The 24,356-nt window shown below is 42.1% G+C and overlaps 2 long non-coding RNA genes across 2 annotated transcripts in view; one reads left to right on the forward strand and one right to left on the reverse strand.

Annotated features, from left to right (window-relative positions):
- LOC144613188 (uncharacterized) overlaps window positions 1-20,171 on the forward strand; it is a 66,654-nt gene extending 46,483 nt beyond the window's left edge. Inside the window, exons 2-3 of the long non-coding RNA XR_013550548.2 lie at window positions 1,377-1,420; window positions 18,758-20,171. This is a non-coding gene — a long non-coding RNA (uncharacterized LOC144613188). The remainder of the gene's footprint in view (window positions 1-1,376; window positions 1,421-18,757) is intronic.
- Window positions 7,798-24,356, reverse strand: part of LOC144613187 (uncharacterized) — a 34,467-nt gene continuing 17,908 nt past the window's right edge. The window contains exons 3-4 of the long non-coding RNA XR_013550547.2: window positions 12,000-12,136; window positions 7,798-8,862 (exon numbers count right to left, since the gene is read on the reverse strand). This is a non-coding gene — a long non-coding RNA (uncharacterized LOC144613187). The remainder of the gene's footprint in view (window positions 8,863-11,999; window positions 12,137-24,356) is intronic.

Here is a 24,356-nt window from a genome sequence, read left to right on the forward strand (position 1 = left end):
AAGCATATAATTAAAAATACAACAAATGGTACTTGGTTTTTTTTAATAAATATATCTTTCATGTCTTTATTTAATTTTTGAAACATGGGTAACACAGTTATAACTGTTTTAATATCCTTCTCTGCTAAATCTAACATCTATATCTGTTTTGTATCGGTTTTAATTGATTGTTTCATCTTCTCACTGTGGATTGTACTTTCCTGCTTTTTTTGCATGGCTAGTAATTTTTATTGGATTCTAGGCATTTGAATTTTATTTTGTTGAGTGCTGAATATTTCTGTATTCCTATAAATATTCTGGATCTTTGTTCTAAGATTTGGTTAAATCACTTGGAAATAGTTTGATCCTTTGGGTCTTGTTTTAAAGATTTGTTAATCAGGACTGGAGCAGTGTTCAGTCTAGGACTAATTAATCCTTACTACTGAGGCAATACCCTTCTAGATACTCTATGCCTCTTCCACCCCTCCACCCCTACCCCCCCAGCCACCCCCACCCCCCAGCCATACATGAATCTTGAGGTTTTCAAGTCCAACTGGTGAGGACAGATCCTATTCCCACACCTGTGTGAGTGCCAATCAGTTACCTGTAATCTTTTTGGATGGTTCTTTCTCTGGCCTCAGATATTTTCCTTACATGTATGTGCTGGTCAGTCCTCAGCTGAATCCTCAAGTGGGAACCCTCTGCAAACCTCCAGAACTTGCTCTCTGTCTGCCATTCTCTCCTTTCTTATACTCTGCTAGCAGCCCTGATCTCCTCAGACTCTTAGCTTTGTAATCTCAAGTGACTGAGTTTCCCTGGCTCTGCCTGGGTCCCCCTCTTTGCACTGGGACCTGGAAACTCCCTCAGTAAGCTGAGGCAACTGTGGTGCTTACTTCATTTGTTTCGCATCTTTCAGGGATCACTATCCTCTCACTTAATATATGGTGCCTTTCAAACTGCATTTCAGCTATTCTGTCAACTTTTTTGGTTGTTTCAGATGGGGGAAACCAGTCCTCTATCTTGGGACTTCCGGAATGGGATGTCTGTATTTAAGTTTCAAAGAAAGCTTTTATTCTGAAAGTTCTTTATATGTTTAAAATAATTAAAAAGAATTGATATTTGTATTTCTCAACTAAAACTTTTGTTTTCTTCACCTGAAAATGATTCCTGACCAAGTGAATTGCCCTCCGCTCTCATAGCAATCCCATTGCTCACTCCAAGATGTTAGAATAGAGCTGCCTCTGAATATAAACCAAGCTGCATTAAATCACTGTGTGTGTACTTCACAATGACTGGCAAAACACAACTGTAGTTCTAGGTACAGCCACTTGAAGTAGAGCAGCAGCATTAAATCTTTGCCTCACTCAAGTATGGCCATTCTGTGGTTTGCTTTACAGCTGACATGTCAAAGACATTATGAGGAAGAAGATGAAACTCAAAGGTAAGATTTATAAACATAGGCTCCCTGCTCTTAGATTAAGTGTCCCTTAAGACTTCAACCTAAAGTGGATCTCTGTAAGTCAAAGTCTTGATCATGCACATGCTGATGTCTTCTATTTGGATGCCAGTGGGAATTGCTAAGTAACTATGTAAATCTGACGATAGTGAAGCACAAGCACTCATCTGACAGTGTTGAATGGGGGGAGGTGCAAAACGCAAAGTAGTAACAAATGAAAACGTCTATGCCTGTAGACATAGAGGAATGACAAGGACATTTCAGGCATGTACTGAAGTGTTAAAGTGTCAGTGCTCTATAGCAATGATGCAGACTGTAGGGATTCAGATCCTATCTGAATCAATGATAGGTTTTTTAAGTGGGAAAAGTCACTTACCCATCCTGTCTCAGTTCCTACCGTACTATCTCAGAGGGTTTTTGTAAGAATGAAATGAAATCATATGTGCAAAGCATTTACAATGGTGTCTGCACATAATAAGCTCAGTATAATGTTAGCTGTTGGTATCATCATCATTATTATTGTTGATTTCAGAATGATGTATGCAAGAGCAGGAAGGAATGTAGACTATGGAGCATTGAGAGGGAAGGTCTCCTTGAGAAGGTAGAATCTGAGCTGGGCTTTGAAGCATGGAAAGAACTTAAAACAATGGGAATGGGCAGTGATTCTGGGTGCAGGAAACAGAATGAGCTGAAGTCCAAAGGAAAAAATGTTTGAGATATGAGGAAGTTGAGCTGGCACGTATGGTGTTGCTGGGCAGTTGAAGAGTGGTAAGCCTAGAAGGGAAAAAATTTACAAGGTTTGGCAACCGTTTAGATATGACAAGTGGGGAGGAAGGGGGTGTCGTGTATAACCCAGGTACAAGCTGGACATCCACATGACCCAGTCTCAAAGCAACTATCATCTGAAAAAAGCCTACCAAACAAAATTGTTTTAAAACTAACCAAGAATTTTGCTTGCCATTCTCTGAGAACATTAAAAAGCATACCATTCATAAGCTTTAAGAACAATTCTTAAACATCACTTTTGTCTTCTCAGTAATTCTTACATTTCATTAGCTCTGGAGTGTCTCATTCTCTTAACCCTTCACTTTCCATTTCTCCTGTCCTGAAACACTCAACAGTGTCAGCTCATGAGACTCTGTCTTCTATTCTCCTCATCCTTTCCTTCTGTCTTGTCTCTGTTTATCCACTCTCCCAATTTTGAGTCATGAGGCCTAGGGGCCATCCTGAGAAAGGCAGAACTCTCCTTACAGGGAAGGCTTAGCAAAGCCATCAAAGACAATATTCTCTTCATGAGTAGATGGCAGAGAGGTTTATGCGAGGGCAGAGAAGTTATGTATTAACATTCTTGTGTCAATACATTTAAAAAATCATCACACAAAGAGAACACTAAAGTTTCGAGCCTTGGTGGTAGGACAGTGAAAGGCATATCATCACAGAAATGGGGAAGCCAAGGGATGAAATAGCACTGGGGCAACATGTTGAGTTTAGAACTGGGCACCTACTGGAGCTTCAACATCGCTCCGGGTGGAGATAGAAAAAGAAAGAAAAGAAAGATCAGGGACTTAGATTTGGGCATCATCCCCCAAAATGTGATAGTTAAAGAAGTAAAAGTGAATGGGAAGGGATATATAGAGGAAATAAAGAGAAAGATGAGAACAAAAAACAGAACTTTAGGAAACACTTACATGTCAGTCAGGGTAGGAGTTGGCAAGAGGATTCAGAAAAGGAGAGAGAAACCCGGAGAAACCCTGGGCCTCACCCAGACCAATTCCATCAGACTCTCTGGAGGTGGGATTCATGCACTAACATTGTCGGCAGCTTCCCAAACAGTTCCTGGGCAGCCAACATGGAAAACCATTGTTCTAGAGGCTTATGTGATGCTTGATGCATTTTAAGGTTGGGCAGGAAAGCAGTTATACAGGAATAAAATCCTGTTTTATTGGATTTAAAAACCAGAAACTCTAATATTCCCATTTTTCTGAGGAACCTGAGGCTAAAAGACATTAATTTTGTGACCTTAAACAAGAAACTTAATTTCCAACCTCGTGCTTTCCTCTTACTGTCATAGACACAAACTCATCTCCCTCATGTTCTCTCCTGTCTCCTCGTCACTTTCAGCTCCAGTTCCCTACTGCCCCTGTCCTGAGACTTTCTGTCCCTTGTTCCACAACTGTGCATTCCTTTGGAAGGCTCTCAGTTCAGACTGAGAACACCTATAGTTCTGTCAGGTAAAAGACTCACCTGAGGTACCTTCTGCAGACCAGACCACACAGGGCAGAGGAAAACCCTTTAAGGAGCTCTCTCATCGTTTTGTGAGCCTGGAGGGAAGATAAACCTCTAGAAGAAAATCTAAGTAGGGGACATGCTCTTTTCTGAGGTGCCGGAGGTGGAGCTGCCTGACTTCTAGTACAGCCCCCTCCTCAGAGCTCCCAGCAGCACCCTCTGTGCTGTTTATGAATTGGCGTCAAAGTCTGGGGCTGTGGTGGTGAGCCTGCCAGAGCTGATGAGGCCATAGCATTTGTGGGAATTCTGTGACTCCAGAAGGCAAAAGGTCAGTTTCTTTTCATTGACAGTGTTCTTGCTGCCCGAGGGTTTATCTCTGGGAATCTTGACTGGTTTCCAGGGTCAGGCTTCACCTCCATTGTTATCTGGAAACACAGGAACAGCCTTTTTGTCGGGCTAGACTGGGTTACACATTGGACCCTGTTCCTCACGGCTCTGTAATCACGCCCTTCCCCCACGAGTAAAGTTCTACCCTCTTCCAAAACAGCGGGAAGAGATTTTTAAAAAGACTCAAACCTGCTCATATTCCTCTCCTACACATATATTTGAGCTTGATTTATACTCCCCTCTCCTTTTCTCTCTGGGCGCTTCAGAAGTCCCCATGAATGTGATCCAACGTTGGAATGCACTCTGGAGTTTGAGGACACGCCCGAGATACCCTGCAAACACTTGTCTTTCACCCATCCTCATACACAGAAAGGATGTGCCCATATAACCCCTGAACTCACACATGACTCCACCAGTCCACAGCCACACTAAAAGTGGGTTCGAGTTACACATGTGCTTTCTTACACCTCAGCTCACACACTCCCACCTGGAGGCTTATGTACACAGGGCCTGTTCATTCCCAGTAGAGCCAACATCTGTGTTCACAGCCACATCAAAAACACATCTTTGGGTTTCTAGGAAACAAATGGCAATAGAGAAGGGAAACAGGGCATCTGAAAGAATGGCTCTGCTCCTTCCTCTTCTGTCCTAAAGCAAAGCAACCAGGATCTTTTGGGCTAATTTGGTGTGCTGGGCTGCAGTGTAGACTCTTACAATAGCTCTGATCTGACTCCAAGACTAAAAGCAGCAGTCTCCTTCCCTGCCATGTCTGCTGGGTGCCTCCAGCTGTCCTGGGCGATTCTCCCCAAACACAAACTATTAGCATTTCCTGTTAAAACATTTCTAATAAATAAATGAATACATCATCTTCCCAACCCGAAGCAGGTCTGAAAGCTACTAGGAGCTCCTCCGAGCTAAGAACGGACATGGACCACCCAGCACCAGCCCACTGGCTTAGGGCCAATGCTGCTTTTGTTTGAATTCCTGTATGAGTAACTGCTCAAGCTGACGCCAGCCAAACTCAGTGAAATATTATTTTTAATATTAAATAAATAGATGGTGGGATGTGTTGATCTTTTTTTTTCCCTGTAAGTTGCAGCATCACACAACATAGAAACTGGCTCTTGTATCCAGATTTCCTCAGAGAGCAGAAAGAAGGTTGACATTGTCTTTGACCTTCTTCATGGAGCCTTTCCCCCCACCCCAGGAGACAGAAAAGACCCAGTTGGTGTTGACAGGACCCTATTTGGAGTCAGCTGGGACTTTAAATTATAGCAAAGCTTGCATAGGATCACCAACTATTTTTGTTCATTTTTCTCACTTACTGTTTCCTTCCAATAAACAGAAAGCACATGTTCTTTATATAAAAATCAGAAGGCACAGATCAATAAGAGGCTGCTGAAATCCCACTATCCACGAAGAGATAATTACTGCTAAATTTTGGTGAATACTCTTACATTTTTATATGTATATATCCCACTCATGAATGTTGATTTCACAAAAAATGGGCTCACATTGTGTGTGTGTGTGTGTGTGTGTGTGTGTGTGTGTGTGTGTGTAATTTTTACACACAATTAATTTGGGGCTTCTATTTCATAGTCCCCTAAAACTCTACTTGTAAGGACTGCACAACGCCCCACCGTTTGCATATGCCACAGGATGCTCAACCAGACTCCCGCTGTTGTATATTAAGCTTGTTTCCAAGTTTTTGCAATACAAACAAACTCCAGTAAACAAATCCTTGCCTAAATCTTTGCTTACATCCTTAATTATTTTCTTAGGATAAAGTCCCCAAAGTAGCATTTTGAGACTTTGGGTACATACTGTCAAATTTCCCCTCTGGAATGATTATACCAACTTACAGTGCCAACTAGCAGGAACTCCAAACCTTCCCCTGCTTGTTGTCATGCTGCATATTCTTCTTCTTTTTTTTAATGTTTATTTATTTTTGAGAGACAGAGAGAGAGAGACAGAGTGCGAGCAGGGGAGAGGCAGAAAGAAAGGGAGACACAGAATCCAAAGCAGGTTCCATGCTCTGAGCTGTCAGCACAGAGCCCAACCTGGGGCTCGAGCTCACAAACCAAGAGATCATGACCTGAGCTGAAGTCAGATGCTTAACCGACTGGGCCACCCAGGTACCCCTGCATATTATTCTTTAAAAACAATCTTTGACAATTTGTTCGGCAAAGAAACCAAAAAACAAAAACTGATCAACCTTAAATATTTAACATGAGAGGTGAACTGTATGGAACTTTTTAAGTCTAGGAGGTGGGTCCTTGTGGGTGGCTGCAATGTTGGACAGTGAAGGGGACAGACAGAAAAGGACTGGCTGTGATGGCCTTGAGGAAGGCTCAGACAGGTGAGAAGACTCTTTAACATCAAGCAATACTGGATGAAGTCAGTTCTCTGAAGTTCCAGGGTGAGTCAAGACAAGAGGCTCTACCATGAGAGGATTCCCAAAATGCATTCTCAATGAATTTCATTTATTTGGAGGGAAAAGACACTGAGGTCAAGGAGGTTTGGGGAACGTTGGTATAAATCAGTCTAGACCTATTTTTTCATAACAGGATTTCGCCTGTAAAATGCTAATGAGGGATGCGGAAGCCCCAAGCGTGGAGGGGTGGTTGTATACAATGGTTCCTGGTTCCTGAGCTTATTTAAGCACAGATCCAGACCCACCTTGCATCTTTTTTATTTTCCACAGTACATCTCATGAATCTAGCACTTGGTGGAACATCCTTTAGGAACCACAGATTGATGCTGTAAGTGGAAAATAGTTTTCACACAAAGGGCAGAGAATGGGAGATGGGACAAGAAAGAGGGGATGGGGGAAGAGACAATGAAGAAAACGAGGAAGCAGGAGAATGGAAGGAAAATGAGAAAAAAGGGACAGAACAGAAACACAAAGGGGAAAGGAAAGGAGAACAGGATGTAGAGAGAGAAGGGGAAAATTTAAGAGAATGAGGAAAAGAAAGAGTGGAACAGGAAGTACCAGTAGAGAGGCCCCCTGGGACTAGAACCACATCCCCACTGCTTTTAGGAGAGACCCAGGTGCCTGTAATCTCCTCCATGCTCAACTCCTGTTCAGGCCACCCCAGCCCCCAGCGTGTCACTCTCTATGGAGGGTTCTCTCTGCCATTGTTACCCATCTTGCAGCCCCTTGTTCAATGGTTGGTACTTAAAATGCAAGAATTCATTAGCAAGGGAAACTCAGAATATAGAAATAAATGGTGGCTCCTAAAAAAACCTAGAAAAAAAATAATACATAGAATAAGAAAATCCAAAAATTACTACTTCTCTTATTGATGTCGTGTAGCTTCTTGTAGCACAATAGGATGTGACCAAAACTAAACAAACATTCTCTACTCAGCCAGGAAGTCTAGTTGCCTAAAGAAACTGACAGCTTTTAAATGCCAGCTGAGCCTTTCACCCAAGAGAGCCTGCTTTCAAACAAACTGAAAGTACCAAAGTGGTAAAATAAATTCCTAAAAGCTTAAGTGCAGTGCATGTACACAGTGCTGAATCCTTTAGAATTCCCCAACAAAAAGATATTTACTTATTTAATGAAAGCTATTTGCTATTAAAAAAAAATCTCACGTAACACATGCTAAGATAGAAGTAGGCATTTTGAAATAAACTCATAGAGTCATCCAAATTGAAAGCCTCTAGAGTTCTCAGTAAATTTAACATCAGATTTCATTAGAACAGTGATTCCCAACCTCTTAATCACTGTGACTTTTTTTTTTTTTTTAGGATTGTTCTTTGAAGCCAGGCATTTATCTTAGGTCTTTGCTCTATTCAATTCCACAGTTATTCATGAGTTCCATGCTGGACTGTCTGGTTGGCCAATGATATTCCAAAAATTTCTGTAATTTCAAAAATGTAAGTTATAGTGACTACTGTGATACACCTAGGGTCAGTGAATACAGTTGATACTATTCTATCCAATAGAAAAGAAACTTGGCATTTAGTTAACCTAGTCAACCCCATCAGAGGCAAGGAGTTGGCCCTTCATACTATTAAAAATAAGACATAAACCATTATTACTGATTTTATAAATACCCCACCAATCCAAGACCCCAAGGGTGAAAATCCTTGCATTTGAGATTTTTCTGGAAACCTTCCAGCTTTCAATATTTGGTGCATACTTAAGAGTTGACTCATCTTAGGCCTCTAAACCAGGGGTGGCCAGTGACAGCACATGTGTTCCTGTTCTCACTTTCTGTGCCTGTCGCAGGCGTCTCTAATCCATCTCTATAAACTTTCCCATTGAATGACTTTGTTGTTGTTGTTGTTGTTGTTGTTGTTGTTACTTCTTAATACAGTGTTTCAAGCAACCAGTGAATCAGAGCTGGTGCTGAAGATGAAACCAGCTTGTCTTTCCTGCTCTACCCCATGTCTTAGGTGATTTGTTCATAAGGCAAGTGCAGGGGATACAGGCTCAGAATTCCTCTGAACAGGGATACTTGAGATTCCATAATAAGGGTGGAAGATGTAGAAATGGGGGGAACTAAGGGATGCCAAGTCACAGAGAGTAAGATGACTTTTATCTCCATTGGCAGCTGATTATAAATAGCCCTTTATCATTCTTTTTGCTTTCTGTACTCCTCTTCCTAACATAGGTGCAAGGATTGGATAAACAGGTATGGAAATAAACAGGAAAGGTTAGTTCAAGAATGGGTTAGTCTAGGCTGGGGAAACTTCCAAAATGGTCTTGGAATAATACTGGTACCACCCTGCAGGGCCATGGCAATCAGAGTTTCCTGGTCTCCCAAGTCCTTTCTCTCACATTAATTCCTTGGAGCTTGCCAGCCCTGTGAGAAATGCAGAAAAGATATCATGTTCTCTTTTTATTCATGAGGCAAGAGAAGATTAAAGAAGGTGAGTGGTTTTGCAAAGTCACATGGCTAGGAAGGGATGGAATTGGAAAAAGAACTCAGATTTGAACATTTCGAGGTCAACGCTCTTTCTGATGCATTTGTGTTACTCACATTGGGGTATAATGGGCCAGGATAGGCAGGGTAGGGCCAGGCGATTATTTAAAAGATTTGGGATGAAATGGCACTTCTCAAGATTTTCTCACATCTTGATATAAAAAGTGTAAAGGCACATTATGAAGTAGAACACAGAATTTGCAAATTTTTTATGATAAAAATACAAGATTTTGAAGCTATTGGCTCTATGTGGACCCATTGTGGCCCTTTCCCAGACTTCTGATGATGCTTTCACTGTTCCCTTCTGGTGGTAACAAGGGAAATGGATTATCCTTCACCACACTACCTCTCACCTCTTTTTCCCTCCTCCTCCTTGCTCTTCTTTGTCATTTTTATTTACGTAAGTGATGTTGCCATTCTCAGAGACCCCCAAAGGTAGCTTGCTTGTAATTCATCTCAGAGGCCTGGGGCTGCCATGGTCAGGCTCTGGTGAGGGTCTATCCCTGGATTACAGACAGCTGCCTTCCTGCTATGTCCTTATAGGGCAGAGAGAGAGAGAGAAAGGCTCTCTGCTGTATCTTCTTATAAGCACACTAATTTCATCGTGGAGGCTCTGCCCTCATGGCCTTGTCTGAACCTAATTTTCTCCCAAAGACCTCATCTTCAAATACCATTGCATTGGGGTTAGGGATTCAATAAATGAATTTGGAGGGAACACAATTCAGTCTATAGTGATCAGTTAGGATGATTTCAATTGTAAATAATAGAAGATCCAACTCAAGAGGCTTAAACAATAAGAGGCATTTGTTGGCCCAGATAACTGGAGGGAAATTAGGGTGAGCCCCAGGATTAGGTGATACAGATCCAGAATTAGGTGAACCATATCATCAAGGACTTTGATGGCCATAGTGTTGCCTTCATACTAACACTGTTTATTCTCTCAATGTGGGATGTCTGAAACTTTGGGCTTCCTGGTTCACCTCTGTGAACATGTCTCATTAACCAGAATTATGGTATGGAGTGATTCCCAAACCAGTCACTGTGGCCAGTGTGATGGACTTTACTGATTCACTTAAACCAAAGTTCACTCCAAGAGCTGAAGGAAGATTCTGAATTCCACAGCTGCTTCATAATCTAGGAGAGAAAGGAGCCAATCTGGGAGGTGACTATGGTGTCCACTACAAGTTCCTCTTAACAACTCTCCACTTAAACTGTTGACTGTAGCTGGTACATGGCAAGTTCTAAGTAAGTATGATCTGTCTAACTGACTATCTGCCTGTTTATTATGAGCTAGAGTGAAGATCCTGGGAAGGGTAATAACGGGATGGACCCTACAGAAAACATGAAGGGAAAGGCTATGAATATTAAGGTCAACACCCCTCTGGACTCTTATCTTGTGGCAACACAAAAGAATTCAAGAAAGGGATGGAGATCTCTGGTCCTGAAGACTGCATTTGGGGTTTCACTGGGTTCACACTTCATTTGCATCCACTCCTTTCTCCAGGTCTGGGAAGAGCCATATTTATATTTCTTCCACACAGAAATTGGCATCATATCATGTCAGCTTTCTAGGATCTGAGTTTTTATTTAAATCACTTTGCAAATGATTTCAGAATATATATATGAAAATATAAATATGAATATAAATAGATATTTATATATCATTAATATAATAATAAAATAAATATATGTATGTTGGGAATTCATGATACTAAGTGTAATAAGCCAGTCACAAAAGGAAAAATACTGTGCGATTCCACCTATGAGGTATCTGGAGTGGTCACATTCATAGAGACAGAAAGTAGAACACTGGTTGTCAGAGGCTGGAGGAAGACAGATGGGGAGCTACTGTTTAGTGGGGACAGAGTTTCAGTTTTGCAAGATGGAAGAGGTTTGGAGATGTGTGGTGGTAACGGTTTCACAACAATAACTACTGCTGAACTGTATACTTAAAAATGGTTAAGGTGGCAAGTTTTATGTTATATGTATTTTGCCACAGTTAAAAAAAAAAAGTCAGGAGTCATATGTGGGCTTCGCTTTCTTTTACCTTACTGTCACCATCATTCTTTTTTTTTTTTTTAATGTTTATTTTTGAGAGAGACACACACATCGTATGAGCGGGGGAGGGGCAGAGAGAGGGAGACACAGAATCCAAAGCAGGTTGCAGGCTCTGAGCTGTCAACACAGAGCCCGACACAGGGCTTGAACCCATGAACCGTGAGATCATGACCTGAGGTGAAGTTGGGTGCTTAACTGACTGAGCCACCCAGGAGCCCGCCATCATTCTTTAATAGCCTCTTTTCTATTTCCATTATAAACATCTTACTTGAATGGCCAGCAAAATTTTTTCCCACCTCAGGCATCTGGACTTTTTTTTTTTTTTTTAATGGTTAAATTTAGACTTTCTATTGAGGTACTCTATATTTCTTTCTAGATTTACAATGTTTTTTTTTTTCTTCCCCTAAAACGTGCCTTTCCATTTTTACCCTCCGTGACAGTGGAGTTCTTTTGCAGCTTTTTTTCTTTTTTCTTTCCCAAATAAGCTAACTTTAGTTAATTTTAGCCTAACCACATTTTGGGTAGGATTTAGCAAAAGCCAAATTCTACCACTTATTGGGGCTGTAGCCTGAATGTTCCATGCCCCCCTCCCCGGGTGCTTTCTCAAGGGTTACTTCCTCTGCCAGGCCCTTTATGAACATAATTTCACTGGGTTACCCAGCTTCCCTAAGAGGTCTGTATATCACCACCATTATACACGGGGACACTCAGAGGGAGTTAGGTAACTTATTCAAATCTCTCAGGTGGTGTCTTTGGCTCCAAAGCTTTGTAATGTCTTTCTTTCTGTACTACACTGCCTGCACCCTGTCTTTTCCTTCTACTCCAAGGCATTAGGATATCTCTATTTCCGACCCCTTGGAGCACTGAATCCCTTTGTGGGGATTGAAAAAGCCTGCTAGTGAGAGCTGGCAGTAGAGTCCTCTGCTGTAGAGATGGGTCATCAGAGCTTTCGGACTCACCCCTTCTGTCTCCCCTGTCCAGCTGCCCAGGTCTTGCTCTCACCCCAATTCTCCAGCAGCCATCACCACACCTAACCCAGTGGACACTTCGATCCTCTCCTTGAGCCAGCCTGGGTGGAGACAAATTCCCATCTTCCCTGTTTTGAGCAGAAGCAAGGAGAGAACATATCAAAAGTAAAGGCACATTTACTGTGAATGTAAGATGAAACCAAATCAAATTGCAACCAGGAAAGACAAAAGGGGGATCTTTTTCATAATTGAACTGCAGTCCTTCCAGAGTGGCTGAGGATTGATCTGGCTGCAGCTCTATTCCCCATCTGCCCTCCAGATCTCCTCAAGGGGAAAGAAGCCAAATTTTGACTCCTTCATCCTTCCTGGGCCAACAGTGGGTCTGGGGGCCAAATGGACCATTGCTCCTAGAGCCAGAACCCTCACATCTCTCCAACATCAAAGTGACGTGATACCTGGAACCTACTGCCCTCTCTTGGAGGGGAACTGGTAAAGGAAACTAACATATTGAGCATTAGTGTGAGAAGAACATGGGATGTGAAGACATGCCCACAAACAAGGCGTTGCAAGGAAGAGTTAAGAGTGTGTTCAGATTTCCAGCAGCATCCACCACTAGTGGTGAGATCTCAGGCTGGGCAAATCATCCCACCCCTCTGTGTCCCATTTCCGTCTTATGTTGGGTATCTGAGAGGATTGAAGAGGTAAATGCACACAGCACTCAACAACATCCCAAAGTGTTCACTTTTATCAATGACCCTATGCATTAGGTGTCAGTACTCCAACTGCACCAATGAGGCAGCCTTTGAACGCAGGTCTGCTGTGGTCAGGGCTCACATTCTTTCCATTTCCCTATTGCAGTGGCCCTAGTATGAGGACTTGTTCTCATACTGCCTTGCACCATTACCAAGCTGCGCATTTGTGGAGTCCTTAACAGCCCTAAGTAAATAGCTGTTTGAATTGAATGCATGAATGCCCATGTTAGTGAAAGGAGAGGAAATGATTTGAATTTGAGAGACAGAAAAAGCATTTATATCAGAAGCAAATAGATTAATTCATTTAGACAGTCAGTTGGTTAATATTTACAGAGTATTCATAGGATACCTGGCCCTATTCATATAGGTTATACCATTGGGGATGCCTGGAGGAAGTGGGGCAGGTGGGGAGGGGGCAGAGGATTGGAGGCATGGGGAAAGTTGGTCTAAAAAAATAAAAGTCTGAATTATAATATTTAATATTAATATTACTTTATAGTCTTCAGGCAATTGTAATCCTCAAACTGAGCTAAAAAAAAAGTGTTAGAGAAAGTAAAAACTGATAATGTGACTTATAATAACTGTATTAATAGTTGTTATATAAAAATATTTATGTCCTCTTCTATCCCCAAATCCTGGTTACATGAATGCTTTGTATAATCTCTCAAAGCTAGTGATTTTAAATTCCAAATTAGCACAGACCCCAGGTGAAGGTTTTTATTGGATTGCTGCTATGGGCAGAAAGTACTTATAAAAAAGACACCATGCCTTGGATTGAAGGACAAGATTCTAGAGAGCAGGACTTTGTGTCTTTTAAATATTTTTCATTAACTTATTTTTAATTTTTTTTAACTGTTTATTATTTTTGAGAGAGAAAGAGAGAGACAGAGTGTGAATGGAGAAGGGGCAGAGAGAGAGGGAGGCACAGAATCTGAAGCAGACTGCAGGCTCTGAGCTGTCAGCACAGATCCCAACATGGGGCTTGAACTCACAAACCATGAGATAATGACCTGAGCTGAAGTTGGCCACTTAACCAACTGAGCCACCCAGGTGCCCCAGAATCTCATGTCTTGAAGGAGGTTTATGTTCCTTGATTCAATCATTCATTAGATTTATGAAGAGGACAGGCAGCAAATAGGAACCTCAAAGGTCAGAGGCATGTGCAGTTAGTTGGGGGTAACACCACCATAGCTGGGAAGGCTTGATGTAGTTAGGGTTGTGGGTAGATTGGTGGAGAGGGGGGAAGAGAGAGAGGAACCTGGGCCACAGATCCCTCAGTGTGGGCATCTGCAGGTTCAGACAGGTGAGGGAACAGACAGGTTGAAGCAGGTTAGATCACAGGTGACACAGGAAGAAAGGGCCCTTGGGAGTGGCTCTCAAGCATGAATCCTTGAAATAAGTGTTGAAATAGAAGTGAGATGAATCTGGAGACCTCACTCCTCTTGCAGCCAATCTTGAGTCACTAAATGGATTCTGGTTGTTGCAGAAAGGGGACTCTCGGAGGAAGTCTAGTAAAGTGCCTCCAAGCATATTTGAATCCCAATCTGTCACAGGTTGAAGAATCTTGGTGAATCACTTAATCTTTAGGCTTCTACTTCCTCATCCATAAAGTGGGGATGACAACAGTATCTGCCTCACTGGGGTTACGAGGATTAAAGAACTTGATGAATGTCACAAGCTCACCATTGTCCCCAGCACCTTGGTGCTCCATACCAGGCAGTGATGATTATTATTGCACTGGAGAGACCTAGGGCTATCACTTTTGGTTTGTAAGCCCCGCAAGGGCAGGTTCTATGGTTTTATCTTTAAGTACTATTAAATTACTTAGTTGATCATTGTTATTGTTGCTAATAAAATAACATTTAGCTTTCCTGAAACATGGCTTCTGCCTCTAGTGGTGACTAATACCTGATAACAAGCAAGCTCTCTGGAATCAACTCTTCCAGGGTTTTTTCAACCAGAAAAAATAGATGGCTGAAGAATAGCCATACAGTTAAGCTGTCATGTGAGTTTTCCCCACTCCCATTGCTTGTCTTCACTTTATTCCCTGAACCCCAGATCCCAATAAAGGAGATAGCATAGATAGAAAGAAGAAAGAAATATGAAAGCAAAAATAGTTTTTGACTCAGAGGGTTGGAAGGCATTGAAGGTTCTCCAGACAAACCACCTCACAGTCAACAAAGAGTGATAACAGTGATGTCAAGAAGGAAATGGAGAGAAGTGGAAGGAGGGAGGGAGCCCTCCAGAGAGAGGCAGGGGTAAAGGATATAAAGTGGCTGGACAGAAGCTTTGCTCCTAATTACAATGTTAACAACTGATTGGTGTCATGCTGGATAGGCTGAGATCCTCGGGGAGTAGACAGGAGGTCTCTTCTCCCTATCTTCTCCCACTTAAATTTCTTAGTACTTGATGCATCTTTCCATCTTTCTTTGCAATCTTTTTCCTTTTGAAATGTCTCTCTACATCTCTTTTATTCTGAGCATAAACTTTTTTTTTTTTTTTTTAGAAAAGTCCCTTCACTTCCTTGTTTTCTCTCCCTCTGCCTCTCCAACTCTCTATCTCCTGCCCTTTTGCCCTTCTGTTCTGGTTGCTTATTTCCTTTTCTGTCTTACTTGCCATCCATCTTGCTCTAATGCCACATATGAGTTTTTATTCATCCTCAGCCCAAGATAACTCCATCCCTTCATGGAGAGGAAGATCTAGGAAAAATCCAGAGCTCTGGGTTCTGGCCCTTCTCTTATTGTGCAGCTCTGTTATTCCTTTAGTGTTTTTAATTCTCAGTCTCAGCATTGAAAAGAGAGAATGAGCTAGGGTACTGCTCAGTACTGCTCTCCATGAATTACATTTCAACTAAAGGCTTAGAAGACACAGCTTCATTGTTTAAGATGCAAGATGTTCCAGCCAATGTTATGCCACTGATGTTATGCTTTTATGGGATGAGATATTCTGGTGGAAACCCAGCCTCAGCTACTCTGCAGCCTACAGGCATTGGGACACTTTGTAATATTTGGTACACTTTGCTTTGGAATTATGGAGACTTTGGCAGAAAGTTCTTTCAAAGTCAATGTAGTCTACCCTGTCCCCTGATGTCTGCATCCCTGAATCCAGGGAAGGGGACACTCACTATTTCCCAAGGCAGCCCAGTCCATTTCATGGCCAAGTAAGAAAGCTGAATTTTCAAAGAAAACATTCTCATGTTTGGTCATGGTGGTGGTTTGCTTAGCAAACTATCCGTCCATGAATGACAGTTATTCTCAATTCTCAGCAGCTACAGGTCATTCCCCTCCAATCAAGTGCTTTGCAAGAGAAAGGGCTCTAAAATTATCAGAATACTGGATTGTTTGTCTTCCTGAAATTTACAGATGTAGAGATAAAAATGTGTTTGTCGTGCAGGGATCCGTCCTCGTCAGCCTCATCATCAGGCATAATAATGTCTAACACTTCTGTAGACTTACTAGGCACAAGACATTATTCTAGCCATTTGTATATGTTAAATCAAGAAAATATGATTTCTCTAAATAACTTTCCTATTTCCTTCCCTAAAGGGGTTTGAATATAATGACACATCAACAAGAGAAGGAACCTAAATGTCATCTGGTCCAATCCCCAGCTTTGCCGATAAATCCCAGAGAGGTTATCTGCCTTACCTTAGGTCACCCAGCTATAGTGGTAGAATGGGACCTCAAGTGTTTTAATAACAAGCTCACTATTTAGAGCCAGGATCAAGGAAGGTATGTAGGGAACCTGAGATTCTTTTTCTGGAATACTCTGCCTCATTCTGCTTTACCTGTGGGTAGTACTCAGCCATAAAGGTGCCAAAATCACCCTTCTATTTTTCCTACCTTCTTATCTTTTAAAATAAGCCCTTATTTGAATCTCCTTTCAGCACTTGTATCATCTGTCCTTTCATTTCCCAGTATACTTAAAAACTTTTCGAATGTAGCCAAGTGAGTTTCTCTCCAGGTTAAAGTGAGATTTCTGGTTTTGGAACAAAACAATCATTTCAACTTCATTGCCATTGACTCTTATCAGAACAATTGCCAAACACAGTTTGGTTGACTAATTCAAGATCTGTTGGATCTTTTTCCTTTGGTGGCCTGTAGTAAAGGATATAAGAAACAGTGGGAGGGCAGGTGTCATGGAGAGGAGACCTTTGGGTAGAAAAGGAGATGGATAGTATCTTTTCTGGTTACATGTTGAACAGAACATCTCTCTGGAGGGAGAAAAGCAAGCTGCCTCCCTGTTTGCTTTGATGGAAATCCATCTAAATTTTGCTTCTGGTACAACCCAGGAGCACAGTATGAAACTCCTGCCCAACTCTGACTGTGAACATTTCTTCCCAAGAAGCTCTATCTGTTTCCAATCTACATTTGGAACTAGGTCTGGCAATATTCATAAAGAGGAAAGATTTTGTCCTCTCAGAACACAGGAATATTCTATGTCAGCAGCTGCCTTTTTCTCAATATGAGTTTGGTGCATCGGTTATTTTAAAATCATACTTGCCTTCAAATGTTGACAACTTTATAAACAGTATGGACATGGACAGATAAATCAAATTCAATTTATAACTAATGCTAAGGTAATTCCCAAACGATTTTATTGTACAGAATATTATTCAGAATGTTTGTTGGGTTTAAGTTTCTCTTGTTTTTTATTATTTACTTTTATTTATTTATTATTATTATTATTATTATTATTTTCAGAGATAGAATGCAATTGGGGGAGAGGAGCAGAGGAAAAGAGAATCTTAAGCAGGCTCCACATTCAGCGTGGAGCCCGACCTGGGGTTTGATCCCACGACCCTGGGATCATGATCTGAGCTGAAGTCAAGAGTTGGACACTCAACCGAGTCATCTAGGCACCCCTTATTTTTAATATAGATATAATTATAGTTGTATTTGTTGGGAAAAAGTACTTGAGAGATTGGTTGGTTTTTAGTTAGGTTTTGGGCAAAAGTGTGTTTTCCTCAGTTGTACGAACTTTTCTCCACTTCCTAGCTAGAAAGATGGGGTTTGTGTGCATTTTAGGGTCACACATACCTGGGGCTGAATCTTCATTCTACCACTTACAGTTGTGGAAGAGTGTGTGTGTGTGTGTGTGTGTGTGTGTGTGATTTAGTCCTTTGAACTTCGACTTCCTTCTGTGTAATAGCACTTCTCTCACAAGCCAACCTGAGTGTCAAACAAGATATTTGGAAAGCACATGGAATAAGTTTGCATAGTGCTAGGTATATAGACACTCAGTAAATGTTAGCTTCCCTGTTTGTGTGTGTGTGTGTTTGGAGTGAAGAAGGGAAACTAAGTTGACGAGTAAAAATTGGAGGACCATTCCAGAAATAAACAATCAAACTAACAAAAAAAGTCAAACACAAAACAGAAAGGAACTGAGGGCTGAGAAATGGCAAAAACATTTAGAAAAATGCTATCAACAGGTATTTACTAAACTATTTATATGTTTAGGTCCTTTACCAGGTGACCAACACGTGGGACTCAAGGATACACTCGTTTGAAGAGATAAGATTTATTCATTTGTAAAATAGATAATGAAAATGCAAAGAAGTTGTTCCTCCTGGAGTTGAGAGGAGAGAGCAATCTCTGTGCTTATGGCATCTTTGGAGACAAGAGAGAAGTTCAGTGGTGCTGAGGGTGGGAGGCAAGGGCAGATGAGAAAACCTTGACATGACCAGCCTTTTGAGTCTTATGACTAAGGCTTGGGAATGGCTGAACAAGGTGAGACAACTGAGTTGCTGTTGTTGTTTAAATAGCAGTGGTGAAAAATGATCTTGATATTTTTTTGAACAACAGAAAATCCCAAACAAGCCTAAATGGGGCTGGATAGTCTCACTGCATTTATGCTAAGGGAGTGGTGGTGGGTGGACAAGCTGAAGCCATACAGTGCACACTCCTGGCTTCCTTACTGGGACTGAGAGATACCCATACCCTTTGTTGAGTTACTTATCCGGATCCTCCTTAAGCTCCCTTTCTTTTTTCCCAGCAGATCCCGGGAGAGATGTCCTTTCAACCCCGTGTCTCTGCTAAATGCCTTTTGGATCTAAGCAGTGGAGCCCATTGGATGACTGGACTAACTCAGAGACTATTACTGAGGCTTATTAGGCTGGCAAAAAGAATTCTAGCCAAATCTTCCAGGTTAGAAGAGAAATGACAGCTGCCCCCGAAGGGATTCCCAGGATGGAGCACAGCAACCATCCTACAAAGGGTTAATACTCCCCCTCCCCTGGCCCCCAACTTGCTGCCAGAGATCAGCTAATCTGATAATTACAGCAACAAACACAGTTTAGACAAACAAGACCTGACCCTGAGGGTTTGGAATGAAAACATTTACTCTCTCCCTCCTCAGAGAGACGGTGCCTGGAGCGTACACACAGAGACACTGGGAAAATACCCCTGTGCTGGAGCGAGGGGTGAAAACATCTGTGTTCCTGAGCTGCTTGGGAAGATAGCGTTAATGGGGAGGGGGTTCAGTGGGGGAGGCGGAGGAGTGGGCAGTGGTGCAGTGGGAGGGTGTGCAGGCTGGGAGCAGATGGAACATGTACCCATAACTGGAGCTATAAGCCAATTGTAATTGATTTTTACAGCAGAGGCAGAGTGCAGGGAGAGGTACATAGGAGACTCAGCGATTCAGAATTCTAGTGAAAAACCTGGAAAGTGGCTAAGTGGGGAGAAGCGTCCTACAACACCAAAATGGGGTCTATTTTTTTTTTATTAAAAAATGTTTTTAGTGTTTATTTATTTTTGAGAGAGAGAGAGGGAGAGAGAGCGTGCATGAGAGAGCGGGGGAGGCACAGAATCCAAAGCAGGGTCCAGGCTCTGAGCTGTCAGCACAGAGCCCGATTTGGGGTTCAAATCCATGAACCATGAGATCATGACCCCAGCTGAAATTGAGCCTTAACCCACTGAGCCACCCAGGCACCTGAGGATCTATTCCTGACAGCTAGAGGCGAGGAATATTCAAAACAGCCCGATTCTAAGTCAAGTTGACATCTGCCCACCAGGGAGTGAGGGGCTCATCCTTTTCTCACCCCCAAAATTTGGCTTCAAATTCTGCCGGCTTCAAAACATGTCAAACTATTTCCCCCCCTTTTACTTCTAAATGCTGGTTCCTAGAAGAAACCTTTCTGGGTTGCTTAAACGGGAGGGGCTGGTGTGGCTTCAGTCTGGAATTCCAGCAGTTACTCCTTCCCAACTCCACCCTCATCATTTCTTTCTTACACTTGGCTGATGGTGTGTCAGCCGGTAAATGCTTCCTGGCCACTTTGAGCTCTCCAAATTATGGTGAGGCATCCAAATGCTTGGGGGATTGCAGATCACTATATGGATTACACCCAGCTAAGAGGAATAACTGTGATTGATGATAGGATCAAGGTTTAAAGTGAATTCCATAAGGTGAAAGATGGTCTAAAATCAATAAGATAGGATGTGCCAAGAATGTGACGCACTGCATTAGGTCCAATAATCAACTGTACAAGTATGAGATGGAAAGACCTAGAAAACAATAGTTTATGTAAAAACAACAACAACAACAAAGCAAAACATGTTGTGGCCAATAACTGGTTCAATATGAGATGAGCATATTTGCTTAAAAAGTAAGTATTAATAGAAGTATTGTGATCACATTAACATTTTACTGGGTTCTTAACAAAGACTGAACAAATTTTTTTTTCTTTTTTTAAAAATGTTTATTTATTTATTTATTTTGAGAGAGAGAGAGAGAGCGAATGCATGTGTGAGTGGGAAGAGGGGCAGAGAGACAGGAGAGAGAATTCCAAGCATGCTCTGTGCTGTCAGCACAGAATCCAACATGGTGCTCAATCCCATGAAACGTGAGATCATGGCCAGAGCTGAAATCAAGAGTCGGATGCTTAACCAACTGAACCACCCAGGCGACCCTCCTTTTTCTTTTTTAAGTATAACTGTTGGCTGACCAAGCACAGTGGGGAACAATTTTATTTGTCTGCGCTTTAGTTTAATTTCAAATTCAAGTCCCCTATCGCAATCTCTACAGGGTCTACTTTGCAGTTGTCAGTGGCTTCCATACCTTGTTCAGCTAGGTTCACTCGCCACATGGTTTGAATCTCCTGCAGGCCCTTGTAGGTGCTCCTCTGCTCATCTGTTGGAGAGCCCCCCAGTCCTCAAGGAGACATCCTTCTTTCCAAATAGGCCAGTCTTCTTATGGCTCTGCACACACGCTATGGCCATTTGCTCTTTCATTCATTTTTTCCTGTACCCCTTGGCCAGCCACTATGTGCTAGGCACTGTTGCAGGAACTGGGTGTTCAGTAATGAACAAGGCACGGTCCCTGCCCTCATCAAGCTAATGTTCTCATGTGGGTAGGCAAATCCTAAACAAAAACTAAAAAAAAAGATTAAAAAAAAAAAGGTATGAAAAGTTACCAGGTACTTGAAAAGCCTTCCACTTGCCTAGACTTCTCTGAATGTCACCTCCTGCCTCCTAATCCAGCTCAAGTGCTTTTCCCTTGAAAGCAGAAAACTGCCCCAGCTCTGTCTTCCCTGAACTTCTGGTGCCCAGGGGCTTGTAACACATAATTAACACTCAACTGGTCTCTAATTGTTTCCCCAGCTAATTTTGCCTCCCAATAGACTGTAGGAGACATAAGCTCTTTGAAGTTATAGGATATACCTTCAATTTAAATATATTCAGTTCATCTCTGTCTAGAGTGCTCTTTAAAGGGAAATGCAAAGCACAGTTAAAACACAAGGAGGTTTTAAAGCTGATTCCCAGATAACAAGAGAACTTCCAGTGTCTCTAAATTCCTCTAGAATAAGAATGTAAAGTTAGAACAATAGTTTGTTTATTTGCTGAACCTACCTCCTCCAAAGAGTCCTAGACTCTGTAAGGAGATCCTTAAGGCAACAAACATAACTTACATGGAGTAGTTGTCGGATTAGAGGGAACAGCAGGAGAGAAGCATCCACCAAGCTCAAAAAGGGAGGAAACATAAGGGCAAACAATGGCAAACTCAGAAAAATGTTCAATCCAAAGCTGAGGCCAAACAACATTCTTTGGGGCTCTCATGTTCTATAGAATAAAAGCGCCAAACTGCCCCCTACTGAAACAATACAAATGGCCATCAACGGAGGACCGCAAAGAAATAGTGGCACCTTCATATGGTGGGCCGGCATGTGGGAGGAGTAAAAGTAGGTGAAGCTACATACACTGACATGAAGAGATGGCCACTACTACTTGCTTTAAGAAGCAGATCTCAGAACAATGCAGATAATATGATCCTTTTCATTTAAGAACTATGTTTATATATGTGTAGAAAAATGCACATAGAAATATATACCAAACTGTTAACAATGGTATTTCTGGGGATGGGGTCATAGGCAATGGAGTGGAGGAGAGAGACAGGCAGGGGAATTTAAGAATTTTTATAACTTCTGGGGAGGGGCCAAGATGGCAGAACAGCATGGAAGTCTTTTTTGCATCTCATGTCCGTGAAATACAGCCAGATCAATACTAAACCATCCTGCACACCTAGAAAACTGATTTGAGGATTAACACAACAATCTGTACAACCTGAACCACAGAACTCAGCAGGTATGCGGCAAGGAGAGGTGAACTGACGAAGAGAGAAGCGGCGGAGGGCAGGAAGCTGTTTTTGCTTGCGGACAGAGGACGGAGACGGAGGGGAGAGTATGGGAAAAGCACCCCCCAAAAGCAGCTGGAGAGAAAGTGGAAAAGTGGAAACAGCCGCAGGGACTGAACAAAAAAGGGAGAAAAGAGAAAGCAGAGGGTTTAAGTTCCATGAAGACTCTATAAATAGGGGGAGTCCAGAGTCCAAAACACCACAGCTCAATACCTGGCAGTGCTCTGGTGAGAAGGGTGAATCCCCAGGAGCAGAGTGAAGTCCGGAGGTCTTTGGGCCACATGGGAGACAAGGTTCCCCTGCTGGAAGGACATTTGGTAGAAGCTGTGTGGCCACCCGGTCCCAGCAGACCCCAGAGAATGGCCGCATTCGCTGGTGCTGGAAGAAGGTTGTTAAGGGTGAAGACTGGTGCCAGATGTGTGTTGTGATTTTCCATAATCCCTGAAATGCTGCTGCTACACAATCGCATGAACTTTTTCTGGGGCAGGCTGGCACCCAGCCTTAGTCTCTGGGCGTCGGCAGCAGCATGGTCCCGTAAATGTTCCTGAGTGCAGCCTGCACCTGGCCTTTGCTCGGTGAGACCCTCCCCCAGAAGGTCTGAGTGTTTCAAAGCCGCGGTCCCTCAGAAGTAAGGGGTTGGGAAACACAGCCGCATCTGAGATAAAACTCAGGAGGGAGGTGCTGCCTGGCAACCTGATGGCTTGGTCGCGGAGAGTGTAAAAGTGGGGAGTGACTGGAAGCCGGAGACAAAAGACAGGTGTATGATCACCGATCGGGGAGGACAGAGATACTAGAGACTGGGTAGCTGGATGTCGCCATTTTCATCCCTCCGGCGCATGCGCATAGACACCTACAAGCGCGACAACAAAACCACCCCAGTAAGATAAGCAGCGCCATCTAGTGGAGAACGGAATCATCACACTAAGCCGTGCCCAGCTGGGTCAACCTCGCTCTTCATGAACACCACAACTCTCTCTGCCTGCTTAGTTTGTGGACTATAAAGTGCTTCACAGTTTGACTTCTCGGGGAAAACAATGTAATTTCAATCGTATTTCAGTCTGTGCGTTGGTCCATCTATTCAATTTTCTCTCTTTTTTTTCCATTTCATTTCTTTTTTTTTTCGTAAGCACACAAAGAGAAAAAAATCATTTTTATTTTCAATTTTTATTAAAAATATTTTTCTTTTTTTTTTAATATATGAAATTTATTGTCAAATTGGTTTCCATACAACACCCAGTGCTTATCCCAAAAGATGCCCTCTTCAATACCCATCACCCACCCTCCCCTCCTTCCCACCCCCCATCAACCCTCGGTTTGTTCTCAGTTTTTAAGAGTCTCTTATGCTTTGGTTCTCTCCCAAAAATATTTTTCTTTAATTTTTTTCTACTATATTTTTTACTTTCTTGTAAATCTTTCAAACTCTATTTTACTTCCAACATTTCATATTATTCTATTTCATTGTATTCATTTTTTAAAATTTTCAAATGTTTTCCTTTTTTTTCTTTTTCTTTTTTCCTTTTTTCTCTAATCTATCAAGCTCCTTTCAACAACCAGACCAAAGCACACCTAGGATCTAAAGTCATTTATTTGAATTTTGTGTGTGTGTGTGTTGTTTTTAATTTTTTAATTTAATTTTTTTTTTACTTTATTCATTCCTTTTCTTCCTTCAAAATGGCAAAATGAAGGAATTCACCCCAAAAGAAAGAGCAGGAAGAAATGACAGCCACGGACTTAACCAACACAGATACGAGCAAGATGTCTGAATCAGAATTTAGAGTCACGATAATAGGAATACTAGTTGGGGTTGAAAATAGATTAGAATCCCTTTCTATGGAGATAAAAGAAGTAAAATCTAGTCAGGATGAAAAAAAAATGCTATAACTGAGCTACAATCTTGAAATGATGCCACGGCAGCAAGAATGGATGAGGCAGAGCAGTGATTCAGCAATATAGGGGAGAAACTTGTGGA

This window comes from Panthera onca, chromosome D2 (genome assembly GCF_046562875.1).
Source record: "Panthera onca isolate mPanOnc1 chromosome D2, mPanOnc1 haplotype 2, whole genome shotgun sequence".
NCBI lineage: Eukaryota > Metazoa > Chordata > Mammalia > Carnivora > Felidae > Panthera > Panthera onca.